Here is a 16,201-nt window from a genome sequence, read left to right as displayed (position 1 = left end):
CTTAAAATGTATTGTATAAAAATGTGAGGCTTCATCACCATCTGTTACAAGTTTACAACTTGTTCCAGGGATCTGGGGAAACATATATCTTGCAAAAGATAGAAAATTTATTTTCAGAATAAGGCTGGGTGAATCCATTGTCACTGGCATATACTGGAGTCTCAGAACAAGAGAACCAATGAAAAATAGAAAGACACTTAGACCGTTAACCACAAAGGAAAAAGCTATTTTAATTCTATCATTGTTACCTGGTTTTATAGTGAAAGGTGCAATAAAACTACCCTGGAGTTTCAAACTCTGGGAAATTCATGCTGTAATTATACAGCAAAGAGAGCACTGGGATATTATTATTCCCAGGATGATTGGCAGGAAGTCAGAGACTAACAAACTGGAGATCGTTCGGTAGGGGGAGATAGTGGCATTGGTTTTTTGGAGAAAGACTGGAGGCTGCATAAAGAAAGAGACAAAGAAAGGGGAGAAATGTGTGAAGTGACTATTAACAGTGGAGGAATCGTGAGGAGAAATTCAAAACATGAAAAGGAAAGGCAGAGATTAGATTATACAAATGCCACGCCATGCAGAAGATATCTAATTGACTGTTCGGTTAAGATCATAGTACGGGTTCTCCAGAAGATGCACTGGATATTTCGTAGATGTTTTGTGGTATCTGACCACTTCTTCTTGAGAAGTGAGGACAGAGATCTCTGCACTGCTGAACTGCAATAGAAAAATCCAAGGAACTTAAGTAGATGTTTATTGTCTGTGTAGCTATCAGTGAAATGTTCACTGAAGAAAATGAAAATATCACTGTTTCTTCAGAAGCTTTCATCCTACGGAGTATTGCATTATTGCTCTTATGTTTCCTTCAAACTTGCTGTGACTTCGAGAAGTCTAGCCCTTTTAGTCAGTCTAGTATGTAAATACAAGCTGATCATATGACATGACATAAAAATTTCATTTTATCACTGTATTTATGACTTTGATATAGATTTTTTCTATTATTTTCTTGGATTAAGTTGCTTGCATTTACTCACATACTGTTTACTCAAAGTGTTGTTTTTACTAAGTTCTGGCATAAACTATCTCAGGACAGCAGTAATTTATGTGAAGCTAAGTCCAATGTTTATGCAAGCTTCTGATGACATTTTATACCGGGGTTGGTATTAGGAAGCAGTATGTGGAGGTGCCAAGTCTCCCGGCATGGCTGAGACTCAACAGATCTGAAGCCCTCCTCTTAATGGCCAGATATGCCTCCAGCCAAGATACTCAACTGCAGAGTCATGGGAAATACTTATGTACCAATTATGGGAAAGGCACATTTAATGAAAACTCTATGTTTACTTTCATAGTCTTAGTAAGATGGCCTAGATACTCAGTACAGCTGGCATATTGGCTGTTGTAGAAAAGCTTTTTTCCCTATTTAGAAAATATATCATCTACATACTCTAACTGTACCAAAAATGCTGCTTGCATGCTTCATTTAAGGTAAAGGATTATTAGGAAAAAAGACTTCAGGAGGCTAATTCTAAATGTTACAAAAATATTCAGACTTTGCTGAAAAGTTGTGTTCTTATTTATCACCTCATGATTTTAATTATTATTTACCTATTAATTTTCTATTTGTTTTTCTGATTTTCAAAACATTATCATTGCATACAGAAAGAAAGGCTAGCAGTGATCTGAATGAACCATATTAATTAGTACATTTTCCTGTGTAGACGAGGTTACATCCAATAACCAACTGTAGTAATATTCTCCCACAGACAAAAAATGTCAAAGTGTCTTTAACTGTTGGCAAGATTTCCTGTTTAGTTACACTATTTTTAAATGAATATCTACATTGAAATCAAAGAAATTATTCTGAAATTATTTTGCTGCAACTTAGACCAGATTTTTGTCATTTAGCCCATAGGCTACTGTTTGCTTATTCACCATTTCAGGACAGAGGTGCTTTATAAGATTTGGTCTAAAAATGCTTACACCAAAATGCATATTTATCTATGCGACAAGGATTCACTGTTCAAGAGTGAATTCCACTTTTTCAGCCTCTTTTGCTACTTGTAGTTACTGAAATAGGACAGGGAATCAGAAGATCTTTCCACATTTGTTCAGCCATCTTGCTGAGCTGGTAGTGGAGTTTAATAAAGAGAGTCAATAAAACTGTGCCCATTCTCGTAAACTTGCAAAGCAAATGTCATGTTTTAATTTCTTTTTTTTAAGCAAGCTCAGGTTTTTTCTTCACTCTTTCTGTGTTACTTATCCATTCATAATTTTTGACGACCTTCTTGTCCCTAATATTTAGCTATACAGACGTGTGCCACTGAAGTCAGCAGTATCTAGGCAAAGAGCATTGCACTCTTGGCACCCTTGGCGTCTAATGCAGTATCCTAAATAGAAAAAAACTCCCATGTGTATGATGTGACCTGGTGAGGCTGAGAATAGTTCTGACCCATGCAACGATCAGGTTAAAGAAATACCGTGGCTACTCAAAGATCTCTAAAATTTCTTGGCTTTCTACTTTCTCAGGGACTTGGAGGGAAAGTTTTTCATAGAACAGTACATTCCTCGGTTTTTCCATGCAGTCTTTTACTTTGCCATTAACACCTACCTTGGATGTAACTCAGGCTGTTCTTGGGCTGTCTGTTGACCATTTTTTCAATCTGTATTCCACTTTTTGTTTTTGCCCCCAGAAAGAGTCTGATAGGTAGCCCCAACCTTGAGCTGAACGGAGCAGCAAGGAAAGACTGAGACAATCCTCCCAGTGCACTATAACTCGCATACTGTGCACTTCTGCCAAGGGTGGGGCCCATTGCAAGATTTTTGGTGTTTTTAGGCCAGATATTATTTCCAGTCATTTCTCGAGTCGCCTATTTATTTTGTTATCCATGACCCTTTAAAAGTCCTGGCTATTTTTTTGCCTTTTATTTTTTTTTTAATATGTGAAAGGCATGAGTAGAACGCATAAAAAAAACAAAAACATCAGCCTACATTGTACCTAAACAGAATGCTATCCAGTACTTCTCATAGTAAAGTTTTATCGTGTGAAAACATTTTTATGCTAAACCCTTTTCCAAGGATGAGCATTTGTCTGTGTGTCTAATGACAGAGTAAATGAACACCCCAAGCAGTCAGTATCCTAAACCTATCAAGGGTATCCAGTGTAGTTTAGGTTGTGTAAAGAAATACAGTAGTAATTCTCCAGGGAAATATAATTTAACTTTCATCCTACTTTTGAAACGTCTTTCATTTTCTCCCTCTATTCCCAAATCCAAGTTAGTGTTCTCAAATCAACCTAAATGACTTGAAAAATGACCCTGCAGGCAGCAAAGCTGATGATTACAGGTACTGTTTCCATTCTAAACTGGACATTGCAGACATTGTTTTCTGTTGCTTTTCTTGGAGCACAGGATGCTCTGACAGGAATGATACACAAAATTACATATTTGGTTCGGTGCCTAAAAGCCACCCTGGGATCCATAACCTTGCTTAAAGATTTAAGAAAGACCTTTAGTCCACTTCTGAGAAGGTTCTTAGCTTAGAAAACTTTATCTTTCAACTTTACTTCTTAGCAGCTGTTATGTTTTTTTGCTGTCGTTTGTTTGACAGGATCCAGTTATAGGTTCCGATGTCTGTTTAAAGAAACAGGGAGGTTGTTGGCTTTAAAATTCCCTTACTGCTTGTGTGTTCAACATTTTCCCAGGCTTTTCTACATAGTTTGCCAAGTAAAGGGACTGACCTTTTGTAGCAAACACTTTTTCATTTCTAAATGCTCACTTTGATTTTTGTCCCATTTTATGCTCATTCCAAACTGTTTACAACCCACTAAAAATGACTGTGAATTATATGTTTGTGTAATGGATTCCTTTTGTGGTTGGAGTGGAATGTTTACTTTGAACAATTAGTTATCTTTGGGCAGATTATAGTGACCTGAAAAAAGAATGGCTAAAATTATTATAGTACCTTAACTATTTCCTTTTGTTATCTTCTCTGTTTGCTCAATGTATTATTTACTGGGTTTCATTGCTCCGAGTCCCAGTGAACAAATCATGTTAAATACGAGCAGTGACAAAAACTCCCAGCGCGTAGGGCTCTTGGTCTGGGGGGGCTGATCTGCTGGGGCTGGACCAGATACACTGGGGAGACTACAGAAGTGACCATTAGGCTGGGTGTGCAATGTTAAGAAGACACAGTTTTGAGAGAAGCTTTAAACGCTTGTTTTCTGCAGATCAGATCTCTTAAAGGTGTCCAAAGTTTGATACCCCAAAGTACCTAAAATCAAGACCCAGTTTGGCTTTAATGTCCATAGCTGTGATTTGATTATGTACAATATCATTGCAGAAATGCACACACACAAAGTCTCCTACTGCGGAATATTTAGTGCTGAAGGAAGAAAATGTCTTTATGGGTAAAGATAAAGTACCTTATGGGATGTAGTAAAGAAATATAGCCACCCTGATGAAGAGAAATGAAGATAAAAATGGTATTTTAAACTACCTCACCTCCCAAATGCCATGCTGCACTGTGACAGAAGGTTGTGTCCCTTTCATCGGTTTTATCTCTTAATCTAAAAGCTAAAGTGCAGCTAAAAGCACTTTAAAATGTATTTATAAAAAAAAACAAAAAAAGAAAAAGAAAGTGATATTTCATTACCTTCTAAATCATATGCTGCTTACAAGGTAGTCAGTATTCTGGTAGGAAGTTTACATAGAGGAGAGTTCACTTATCTTAAGGAGTTAAGCAAAGAGGAAATGAGTTTTAAAAATATAAAGTATTCTGAATTTATTTATATAACTAGAAAAAAAACAAATTTTTAAAACAGTTTAATGCTATCTCATTTTCTAGTGGAAGAAAACACTGAAGAAGAAATGAAAAAAATAAAATCCCAGACACCTCTTAAAGCTGATGACTCCCATGCTGGGATCACTAACTTTGGAATGGTGTAGTTAGTAGGTTATAGGCGCACAGTGAGGATTACAGAAGACATGAGGCCTGTGCAGCCAGGATATGTAGTAATAGCCACAGTATACAACCTCTAGCAGCTTATATCCCTATATGTATTGTAATACTCCACATTATTAGACTTTCATTCAGCGACTTTCTTCTCCAGGATGTATTTAGCTTAAGCAATGTTTTTTCTGTATTTGGTTCTCAAAAATGCTTCAGTCCCATTCCTGTGGACCTGAAGAAGGCAGCTGGAAAGTACAGGGTAGTTTTGCCAGAGTATGCTCACCACCATCTTCGAGCTTCCATCACACGCACATTGTTCCTGGGCTACTTCCCAGCATGATTAGACCAAACCCATCAGCTGGTGGCATAAAGGATTTGTTCTGGCAAGGTTTCCTTGAGAAGAAGGGAAGCCTCAGGAGATCGACCTATCATGTGCAGTTTTATATTTCTGTCTGAGTGCAAGATTATTCTCCAACTACACTTGGCCCCTGAATAACCGCTGAAATGTATTTTATTTATGTTTGCTCTTTATCGTATCTTTTAGAATATTTCTATCCTCAGAGCAAGAAACTGTTTGTGAATAGCAGTTTGTTTCCTACAAGTTCATTCAATGATTTTCAGTACTTGCTTTCCTCTGGAAAGGTATTTTCCAAACTTTGTTTGCCTTCTCCCAGGCCTACACATGCTTCCTTGCTTACTCTGATATAATTTTACATGCCGTTTCCAGTGGCTTTAGAATTCAGTATCCTGAAAGTACAGAGATCATATTGCTCCACCAAATGATCTGAGCTCCCAGTTCTGCTAATTTTGTACTGTTCATTCTTTCCCACTTTGGGATAATCTATTATGCTTGGATCCAGGCACGCACTAAAAGCTAATACTTCCATGAAGAATGTGCATTTTGTACTGTTTAGCTTGTGATGAGATTCCTGAAGACTTTTATGATTCTATCTTGTTCCAAGGAGGCTTCTGCTCCCAAATTTTATATGCGCTGAATTTAAGAAAAAAAAAAAGGGGGGAAACAAAACAAACTGATAGGACAAAAAAAATCACACGCACACAAATATATCCAGAGGTTCAGCAGATAAAGCCTTTTTCCAGGGGACTCTAGTGGGCTGAAGAGAATTGTTTCCGAGGGCATTGAACTATGTTTACTTTAATGTGGCCAACAGGCATAAACGTGCAGATGAACGCAATCTAAAACAACAAAGTTCTGAGAAAAGCCCTTGCAAGTTTCTGATTTAAAATGTTTTAGGCTTTTTTTCCTTTTTTTCTTTTCTTCTTATTTTTAGTAGAAATTAAGAGTGGTTGAATTTAGTGCAAACATATTGGCAAGCTTTCCTCAACCATGTCTGCTTCAGACTCAGGCAATCCCTCTGTAGCCACCTTTCTTAGAGTGAGAGCCAGTTAATAGCGTTGTGCAAGGTCCAAGTCAGAATTGGCTCTGAAGGGTATTCACTCTGGGGCCTCTGTGTCTGCTAGAAAGCCACATTCTGAGTTAGAAAACATATCAAGAAGTGTCAACAGGAAACATCACGGAAGGGCATACAAGACAAATTAGAGAAAATGAGAGAACAGCAGGGAAAAAAAAGAAAAAGCAAAAAAGCCTTGCAATTACAATGCATAAAAGAGAGAATAAATATATATTGAAAAAATTTGAAAGCAGAGAAGGAAAGCTAGTTAGCAGAAGAAAAAAAAACTGTAAAGAAGGCAGGCATTTGAACCAGTTACTGTCTTTGTTATAGTTACCTGATACCTGTTTCACTGATCAATCTGTTCCAGAGAAATGTATCCATTTCTGTGAAAAAAAGTAGGATTTATATTTTAAGCTTTGCCAGTAACAACAAGCAGACACTCAGTGTGCACCAGAGTAACATTTACAATGCCGGGGCCAAATTCATGCCTTGTGCAATTTTATTGCTTTTACTGGAATTACACCAGAGATGAGTTTGGCCTTTTGCCTTTTTCTAGCATTGTATAATATATCTATTAGTGAACATGTAGAAGGAAACAGGGCATTTTGTCTTCAGAATTTTCCATAAAATCTGTTTCAATAGACTTAATAAATAAAATAAACCACTTAACCTGTGAAATAAAAAAGAATCAAACAACATTTTCTCGATACTAAAATAATGTTAATATACATTGTAAATCAAGCAGCTGACGTTTGTTCACGCTGAAGCAAAAAGTCTAGAGAAATTTAAAGCGAGCTGACTGTCTCCGGTGCTTACTCTGTGCCAAAGAGAAAATGAAGGTCCTGACATACCCCCTGGTCAGAGTCAGATTTAGGGAAGTTCACACATGAGGGTATCCACCTACTAGCCATGAGAAAGATAAAAAGATAGGTAAGAAAATCCTCTCTTTTTCTCCTGAATAACCTGAAGATGTGAGGCACTGTGCCCTGGTACGGTACACATGCCATTACAGGCAAGGAGCTGGCAGTATTTCCACTGCAAACCCTGTTTAGTCAGACTTTACAGTTCAGTCATTAGTAGAACATTTTCGGCTCACACTTGACGAAATAAGTCTTGGCCTGGAGGACATGTTCACACACACACACAAAAAAAAAAGTTAAGTCCATGAAGTTTCTTTAGAGGGAAAAAAAGAGGTAGTTCTAGTTTCAGGTTCTTTCAACATCCCCGTTGATTAAAAATAGAGTTATGGTTTTTAAATAAAATTATGAAGGCGTAATTCCACAGTGTAGACTAATTGTTTTTCTTCTGGAAAAAAATAAATTACTACAACTACACTACATTTTTTCCCCAAAAGTTTTACAGCAATGAAAGAAAACACACACAAAAAAGTTTTGCTGTCCTTATGCAACACGATGGGGCAAGTTTAAAAAACACTGCCTCTTCTTCTCTGCCTACAATTCAAAAGAGCAAATAACTGCAGTTGTATTTTAATACTTCAATTATTTGCTGTAGCAGCTTGTGTTACATCAAGGTATTAACCATATAATAAAGCAGTCTAATGGGATTGATACCTAAGTGAGAGAAATTGTGCAACAGAAAGCTTCTGGAGCAAGGCAGAGGGCAAAGTAAGAGGGCAGCTTAAAAAGAATGCCTTATGTTAAGGCTCTCACTTCTTTAGGAGAAGACTTTTTAGCTCTTATTACTCCTCTGAATTTATGAAACCGATATTGTTAGCAATCTAGTAACCGAACTGTCCCTAAATTGGCTACTGCATGGTAAACCCCCAAGGAATTAACAAATCTTCTAAAGATATCCTGTTGTATATTCACTTAGCAGACTGTTTTATTATAATCAGGATCCTTACGGATCATGGATGTAATTATACAGCAAACCAATTTCTTTTTGTCTTCGTGCAGACAAACAATGCTCCCTGGTTTAGGAGGAATGACATATAAGTAAATGAGAGCAAAATGTGGCCATTTTCTTTCATAACACAACAGAATCGTATCGCATGGATCCTGAGCAGCTCCAGCCAGCCTGATCCAACTCTCTCTTCATGATTCCTTTATGCACCTTTTTATTTTGGTGTCAGAGACGATGCATTTCAAATAGTTGAATTTCTCAGGAAATACATACCGCTATTAGAAACCGCTTTCTCATGTTTATTCTACTTTGTAGTGGATATAGGTTATTTCTTTCTATTATTCCTGATTTATTGATACCAGCCTCCAAAACAGATGGAGACTTCTCTTTAGGGACCTGAATAGATCTTTTTTGTGGTCAGTGGTTGTTCCTTACAGTTAAGGAAATGTTTCAGTGTTTTGCTGGATCTAGGCCTTAAGCTTTATATATTTGGATCAGAAATGTAAATATTCAGATTTTCTCTCAGGATTGGAAAGCAAAGAATAAGAACTTGTGCAGTTGCCCAGATTATGGGCCATTTACAGGTAATACTGAGGCTCTTAAAATCACTATGGACCCCTCCAAAACAAGGGTAAGGTGATGAGTCTGTTTTAAGATGTCTTCACTCAGAGGATAAGAAAGTCTTCAAAAGACAGAAGAAGGCTATCCCATGTCTCTTCTCCCCATCTTCCCAGGAACGATTTCCCCCAGTATTTCAGACCATATGTTTAGATTTGTCAGTCCTGAACTGACATGGTGTTACGTGACATAACACACCAAAGTAGCTGCCACCAAAAGGCTTGCCTGTGCCAGAAGTAACCACACAGTGGTGTTGGAGGTACCAGAACTTTTTGTTTACTTAGAAATAAAATAATTTTGATGAGGGTATGGTATCAGTTAGCAAGTGTTGAGTTCTTTATGGTGATACTGCTCATGCTGACTTAAATGGAAAATGGATCATCTCAGAAATCTCTAATAAGAAAAGTTTCTCTGTGTACTTGTAGTGATGCCCTGTGGAGCCACTGGAACTAAAAATCTGTCAGCATACTTGGTAGAAACTTTGTTTCATGGTTCTCTAACCCACATGATTGAGATTAAAGTGAACAAAATCTTGGCACATAGTTTGGCAGTCGAGCAGCATTCCTCTGTGTGTAAATGTGTGTGTGTGTGTGAGACATAGAGACAGAGAGCGGGGGAAATCCAGCAGCCACTCATTTGGTGTTAAATTATCAGGTGCTACATATTTTTAATAAACCTTAGTAGAAAGATAAGATACATCCTCTTCTAATGAAAACTACTTTCCCTTAGCCTGTAAATTTAACTTTGAACAAGCTGAGCACCTACTCTAACCCCTGAAAACAAAATCATTCAGATTCTCCAGCCCAGCTACACTGTAAGCCAGACTTGAATCCAGACGTGAAGATGGAAGGTGCTGGAAGGGTGCTCTAAAGGCAGTCATGGATTCTTACTTTGCCGCTAAAACGGAGGAGCTCACAAACTGCTTTGTTTAATGTCTACAGGACTGTCCTCACAGGACCACGTCTACCGGTATTCAGCAATGACACGATCTTTTTAGACACTTTGCAAACAGTCATGTTATATTGATGTTTGATAAGTTTCTGAATTTGCACACTAGAAATTGTTCACAATGGTTTCTTTTATTATCTCTATTCCAGTTGTATTTTTTTGTATTCCGATATGCCATACATTAAAAACACAAAAAGCATAGCTTATAGTAAGGTTTGTGTTACAAACTTTGCAACAGTCTTGGATGTCTCTATAGTAAATGGCATTAATAATTACTGGAATTTTCACCAAAGAAGGAAATTTGATATGGAAAACACTGTATGCCAACTTCGCCTTTCCAAGACTTCAGAAATACCAGAGGGTCTGTGTGAACCCTAGTAAAAAGGAAGAGATTGGATTTCTACCTTCCTTACATCATTCCATGTCACAGTCAACATTAAGATACAAAGACAATGATTCAAATCAAAATTCTTCCCGTAGCTTCAAATTTTAAAATAATTATCTTGCATGAACATATCAAATGATACCGATATTCATACACTTACTTCACCCAAAAATTCAGCTAACAGATATCCGATGCATTTTATTGCCAACCAGTAGGTTTTTTCTTCTCAGAAGTCAGTATTTTTCTGATTTTCTTGCAAGGCTCAGCTATATTTCAACTGTATTGTTTATTTTTGAGGGTTGGACTAGATGACCCACAGTGGTCCCTTCCAACCCCTACTATTCTGTGATTCTGTGATTCTGTGATTCTGTGATTTCATTGTGATTTTTTTTCTGCATATTTCAAAGTAGAAAACAATTTGTTCCATTTCTGATTATACTTAATCTACCTCTTTTCAGGAGTTCCTGAGCAATTCATACACAAGTTTTGTGCTATTCTAGTGTAGTACACCATTGTATACATGTGAAACCATAAAATGAAAACTATGGACTTGCTTCTGTGAAAGTAATGAAGTGTGCGCTAGTCTCTTCAGTTTTGGTACTTATCACTCTTTATAACCCAGTTCAGCATTTTTATGGTTTCTGTAGATATATTGACTACATTTTTTGCATAATGTTGCTTTGGTGATGGCTCAGATTTTGCCAAAATTAAACAGAAGCAGGAAAATAAAGTTTTAAGTTACCTGAACCTGTTTGGGGACATTAAATGTAGTGGGAATGACAGGAAAAATAATATCTATAACTGCAGAGTCATGCAGCTAAGATGGGGGGGAAAAGTGGAAAAATACCTAAGCGTGACAGGTTTCTGTCATATTAAAAATAATATTTCCATTTTTCCATATAGTACTTCTTAGTGTAATTTTTTTCAAAAGACTAAATATGATTTTTGCAAAAACAGGAAAATTTTGCTGACTTGTTAAACTAGAGGTTTATCACAAAAAGAAGATGTAAGAACATTCAGTGGACTCCCATGATTACAATTATTATAATGTCTTTAAATGTGTGCAATGTACACTGGGAAAGATATTCTTAAATTAAAAGTTGTCAACGTGTATACATATACACACACACTTTTGCATTATCACATTTATATGTTAGACTGATATGCAATGCTAAGAATTCATTAAGTTGGTGTTAGATAGCCATGTGCATACTTATCTTCCAAGAGAGACTCTGAGTTTTCCACACAGGCATGGACTGTAACACCAAAGGTGTCAGATAGTGTGCTTTAGGCTACAGAATCTAATTTTTAAATGTTTTCTCCCACTTAAAGATAAAAAACAGATATATAGATAGATGCCTGCAATACAATATGAAGAAGCAAAGACCACTACCAACTGCACATGAGAGCCTGAACTCCATTTTTAGAGCAGGGTTCTGCACATTCTTTCTGTTAGAAATTCAGAACCAAGCTGGTCTAATTTCTAACTGTAAGAAATAGATCCAGCCTTCTGTGTTATGCAACAAAACAAGTACTGTCAAGTGACTTGTTGGTATTTCTTGCACCATTGTTGAACTACAACACTTAAACTCTGCGTTCGCATCCACTCCCCACCAATGCACAACAGCTGTAGGAAGTTCCCACAGACGGTGAGGTAGGACCCGTTCCTGAAGACAAGAGAGATAACCTTGAGACATCTAAGCTTGAACAGAGCGTAGCTTCAGGCTGTCAAATAAAAAATGGATCTGTTCTAGAGAAGAGTATTGGGCCTATCTGGACTTCTCAACTACATTTAAAATGTCAAGGAATGATGGAATAAGGAGTCCCATGACTTTCAATTTCCATCCTAAATATCCTTATTCCATCCTAAATTTCCTATCCCAATTACTATCTTTAAAAAAATGCACAAAATCTCTTTGCCAAGCAAAGGCACTACAGTCCAGAAAATGCAAACTCCTTACCCATTTTAGCTGAAGATTATGTGTGCCCAAATGTACAGTTCTTCCACTTCCAACTGTTAAAAGTCCAATAAGCAGCGGTACAAGTCAGGATGGGGAGGTGACATTACTGAGGTCTAATTTAATCTCTCACTGTTGTGAAAGACAGGAAAAGATTTGTCCCTACTGTGCACTAAATTCTCTTTAAAATCAGCTCTGGGAGTAAGGGATGTTAGGAGAATTGTATCTGTCCCTTAGCTTGTAACCGCAGTTCCTACTGATGTCAATGGACCTGACTGAAAGTCCTACAGAGTCCTAAGAGGAGAGTTAGACCCCCCCAAGTGCAATTGCCTTGAGTATTCAGATGCTGCTCAAAAAATACAGGCGTGATGTTGGTGATGATGGATCCCCAAATGAAGCACAGTTTAACCAAAGTGGGAGGATTTAGGAAAATGCATAAATTTCTTGTATGCTACTGTCTGTAACAGGCAGATCTTCAGCCAGTTTAGTGAGCATAAGTTACAGCTGGCTTTGGCTGGAATTACTTTATGCTCTTGACCCTCCTCAGTTGTATAGCCAATAGGGAGTTGTCAGGCTACATGTGTTTTTAAACTTCTTTCAGCTAAATCAGAAATCCAAAAGCAAAATAGAGCTCTCAGCAGTATCATGTGGAGTTGTGACACTCCCTGGAGGGCTCGGGGTCCATAAACCAATGAATGGATTACAATGAGGCATAAATGTAGTTTTTTCATCCATGACAGATATAATCTTGAGCCTGTATTTTTCATGTTACTTAACTCTTTCAGAACGTAATGTGTGACAGAAAATGTCTTACAATGCACATTGCAGTAAATATCAGTCAAGTATGCTTTATTGCTGAGCTCTACATCTTTCCAGAAGTTAACAGACACAGCTGGGATATAAGAAATGGCAATGTTGTATATATTTCTTGAACATACAAAATACCTTGGCTCTCCTCTCCCCCACTCTCCACATTACACCCCCAGCTGTTCTGACCATGTCACACAGTGGATGAGTTTTTCCATTGTCAGCTTCTCCTAAAATGATAACTTTTATTCAGGCTTTCATCCTCCCAAAAATAAACTGCGTTACCCACATTGTCATCACATTCAAATTAGACTATCACAGCATAAAGTGCGTGGCACAGAACGATAGAAATGATAACTGGTGGAAGGTGGTATCAACTGCCTGTTGATAGATTTACCTAGCAGGAAACACTCTGTACTAGTATTTAACATCTACTGATTTTACTACAAATGACTCGAATCTCTCTACCTGAAATTCCCCTCAGGCAGCCACCATAGCGTCATACGACCGTAAGAATTGGAAGCGGCACATCTCTGGGGACATGAAGCTGGTTGTATCCCAAGGGAGTTACTGGCGAAGGACCATTCAGCTTTCAGAGATTCCTGATACTCCTGAAAGACCTCTTGGTCAAGCAGGGAAGAAAGTATACTTGACAAAGCAGCAGAGAACCCTAGAAATCTTATTTTATTTCAGACAAATTAAGCATTGGTTAGAATGGACCTACTAACCCATACGTGAGAACCAGTAACTGCTGCAAATGAGAGCAAACAGGAGCGGTGAAGGAGGTACTAAAAGAGAAAACAAACAAACAAACAAACAAAAAAAGAAATAAACAGTCACAAAACTAAATACGAGTGTGTTACAGAGATAGAATGCCTGTTTCCTAACATTTGGTAATTTCAAATATTATACTGTGTTGCATAAAGTGAGATGATTTTATTTCCTTTTAAACTGCCATTGCATCTAAACCAGCGAGCTGATGTGTGCACTTGAGGTCTGTATTTAGTGGGGATTTTTCCCCTTCAGCATAAACCTTGTTGATTTAAAAAGTGAACAAAGATGAATCAGGTGGTAAATGTATTCATGTAATCATTTTCATTAATAAGCCGTTATAAATAATAGAGGGAAGGTTTTAAATGTATAATTTTCTGTAGCACAATTGAGATTTTTCCACATCTTCAGCAGTAAGTTAATTAGAATCACCTGCATTTTCTTGGGCGGACACCAAATGGATTGCAAACAAAAACAGATTAAAATAGCTGTAGCTCATGGCATACAGATGACAAGACTCACAAAGAGGACAATCAGGCAATGAAAACCTCCTCTTTTTCAAACATTTTTAAAGGAAATTCAGCTCTTGTGAGTCGCTGTAAAAAGAGGTTCGTAAGTGTTTCGCTGAAAGACTAGAATGGCTTTGTCTCTGATCCCATGATGAGTGAAAGAAATGTTTAAGAAAGATCACTTTACAGAGAGATTCAGACTGAAATGTGATGACTGTGATTCAAGCCAAGCCAAAAATTACAGCTCAGAATTAAAGGGGATGGACGTGGCTTGGGAATCCATTTTCCCACATTCCTGAATCTCAGTCATCCCAGCCAACGTTTAAAAGAAAATACAGTGGAAAGCAATGAGGTCACTTTGTTTAGCTGCAAGAAGTGGGACTATCAGAATGGCAAAAGTATATGTTGGAGGTAGCGGCAAAATTACAGTGAACAAGATGAATGTTCAACGGTTTCATTCAAAAAAAACCAGCTTGAAAGCTCAGTTTTGTTTCTTGTTACAGGGAGACTTCTGAGTGAATCTGGTTGTTCCTGGGGCTTTTAAGACATAGATTTCTTGGATGTCAAAGACAGAGTGACACAATAGAGAAGAAGACGCAGGCATAGCAAGCTTGATTTAGGTGTTAAGCAGCAGCTCTGCATAGCAGTGAACTCTGTGCTAGTTTAAATTGCACTTGCTTTGTACTGTCACTACCCTTATTTATTTGTATATAAATATCTAAGTGGAAATTCTACCATCAAGTGATACGAAACAGAATAAAGTATATCATCCATCATATTCACTTGTTACTTATTCTCGGTATGTAATGCTCATATTCAGTGTTGTAATTGCTTCCATTAAACAGTTTCTACAGGGTCTTGAAAACAATAAGATCTTAGTCAAGCTTTTCTCCTTTCATTGCATCTTGAAGTTATTACTGCAAGAAAAAATGAGATTCTCTTTTTATGTAGGAATGCCCCTCATCTTTTTGATATTATTGCAAACATAGAATTATTTCTTGTTAGCTAATTTCCTAAAGAGATTCACCAAACCTCATGTCAGACACCTCCTACAGAGTCATTTCTCAGCTTGCTAAGAACTAGCACAATTTCTCCTCTCTTTTCTTTCCCCCCCCATCTCTGCCTTTACTAAATTCTGGTGTTGTGTTGGATTTCTAATAATGAAAGAATAAAGAACAACTTGTTCGTGCTACCTTGAATTCGGGCTTGTCTGTCACAGGTCCTGTAGCGGGGCAGTGCTCTTCGTGAGTCCAGTACTTGCAAATCATGTGAAAAGTACTGATGGAGAGGACATCTCTCCATCCTCTTTTTCATATGAAGCAAGGACGAATATATTTTATGTTTCATTTCATTTGCTTTGATATCAGGTAGAGTGTTCTACTGGAGATCCTATCCATAGCGCATGAAGAGGTGCAATCTTTTCCCCGCTTTTGTTTGATACTCCTCTATAATTTAAGGGATCACATTAGTCCTCTCTGCTATAGCACTGAACTGAGACTTCACGTTCAGGCAATTATCTAAAATAACCCCCAGGTCCTTTGTAACCTTCACCCAGAGTGTTGGGTGTACCTTGTGTTTCTCTGTATGAAAACTTATTTTACCAGACCGTGACCATTTAGGGTGGCAGTTCAGACTTTCTGTAACTATACCTGTCCTCATCATTATTTAATATCTCCCTGATCTTTGTGTCATCTGCTTACTTTGCCAACAGAGATTATTTTTAGGTGTTAGATAGCACTGGACAGAGAGCTGCACTGTTGAGAGCTCTGCCAGTTATGACCTTGTTAACTGATATCTCCCACTAACTACCACATTTTGAGGTCAGTCTTTGAGCCAGCTATTGATCCATGTTATATTTGCCCTGTTAATTCCATAAAATGCAAGTACTTTAATCAAAATATCATGTGGCACTAAGTCAAAAGTCTCAGTGAAATCAAAACATACTATTTCAACACCAGTGACTTTATCAACCAGACCTGT

General features: G+C 37.5%; 1 protein-coding gene across 2 annotated transcripts in view; it reads left to right on the top strand.

The window, feature by feature from the left end:
• ARHGAP15 (Rho GTPase activating protein 15) overlaps positions 1-16,201 on the top strand; it is a 338,370-nt gene that overhangs the window by 207,652 nt on the left and 114,517 nt on the right. The window lies entirely within an intron of this gene.

Source organism: Opisthocomus hoazin, chromosome 9, assembly GCF_030867145.1.
Source record: "Opisthocomus hoazin isolate bOpiHoa1 chromosome 9, bOpiHoa1.hap1, whole genome shotgun sequence".
Classification (NCBI taxonomy): Eukaryota; Metazoa; Chordata; class Aves; order Opisthocomiformes; family Opisthocomidae; genus Opisthocomus; species Opisthocomus hoazin.
This window is presented reverse-complemented; position numbering and strand designations above follow the sequence as displayed.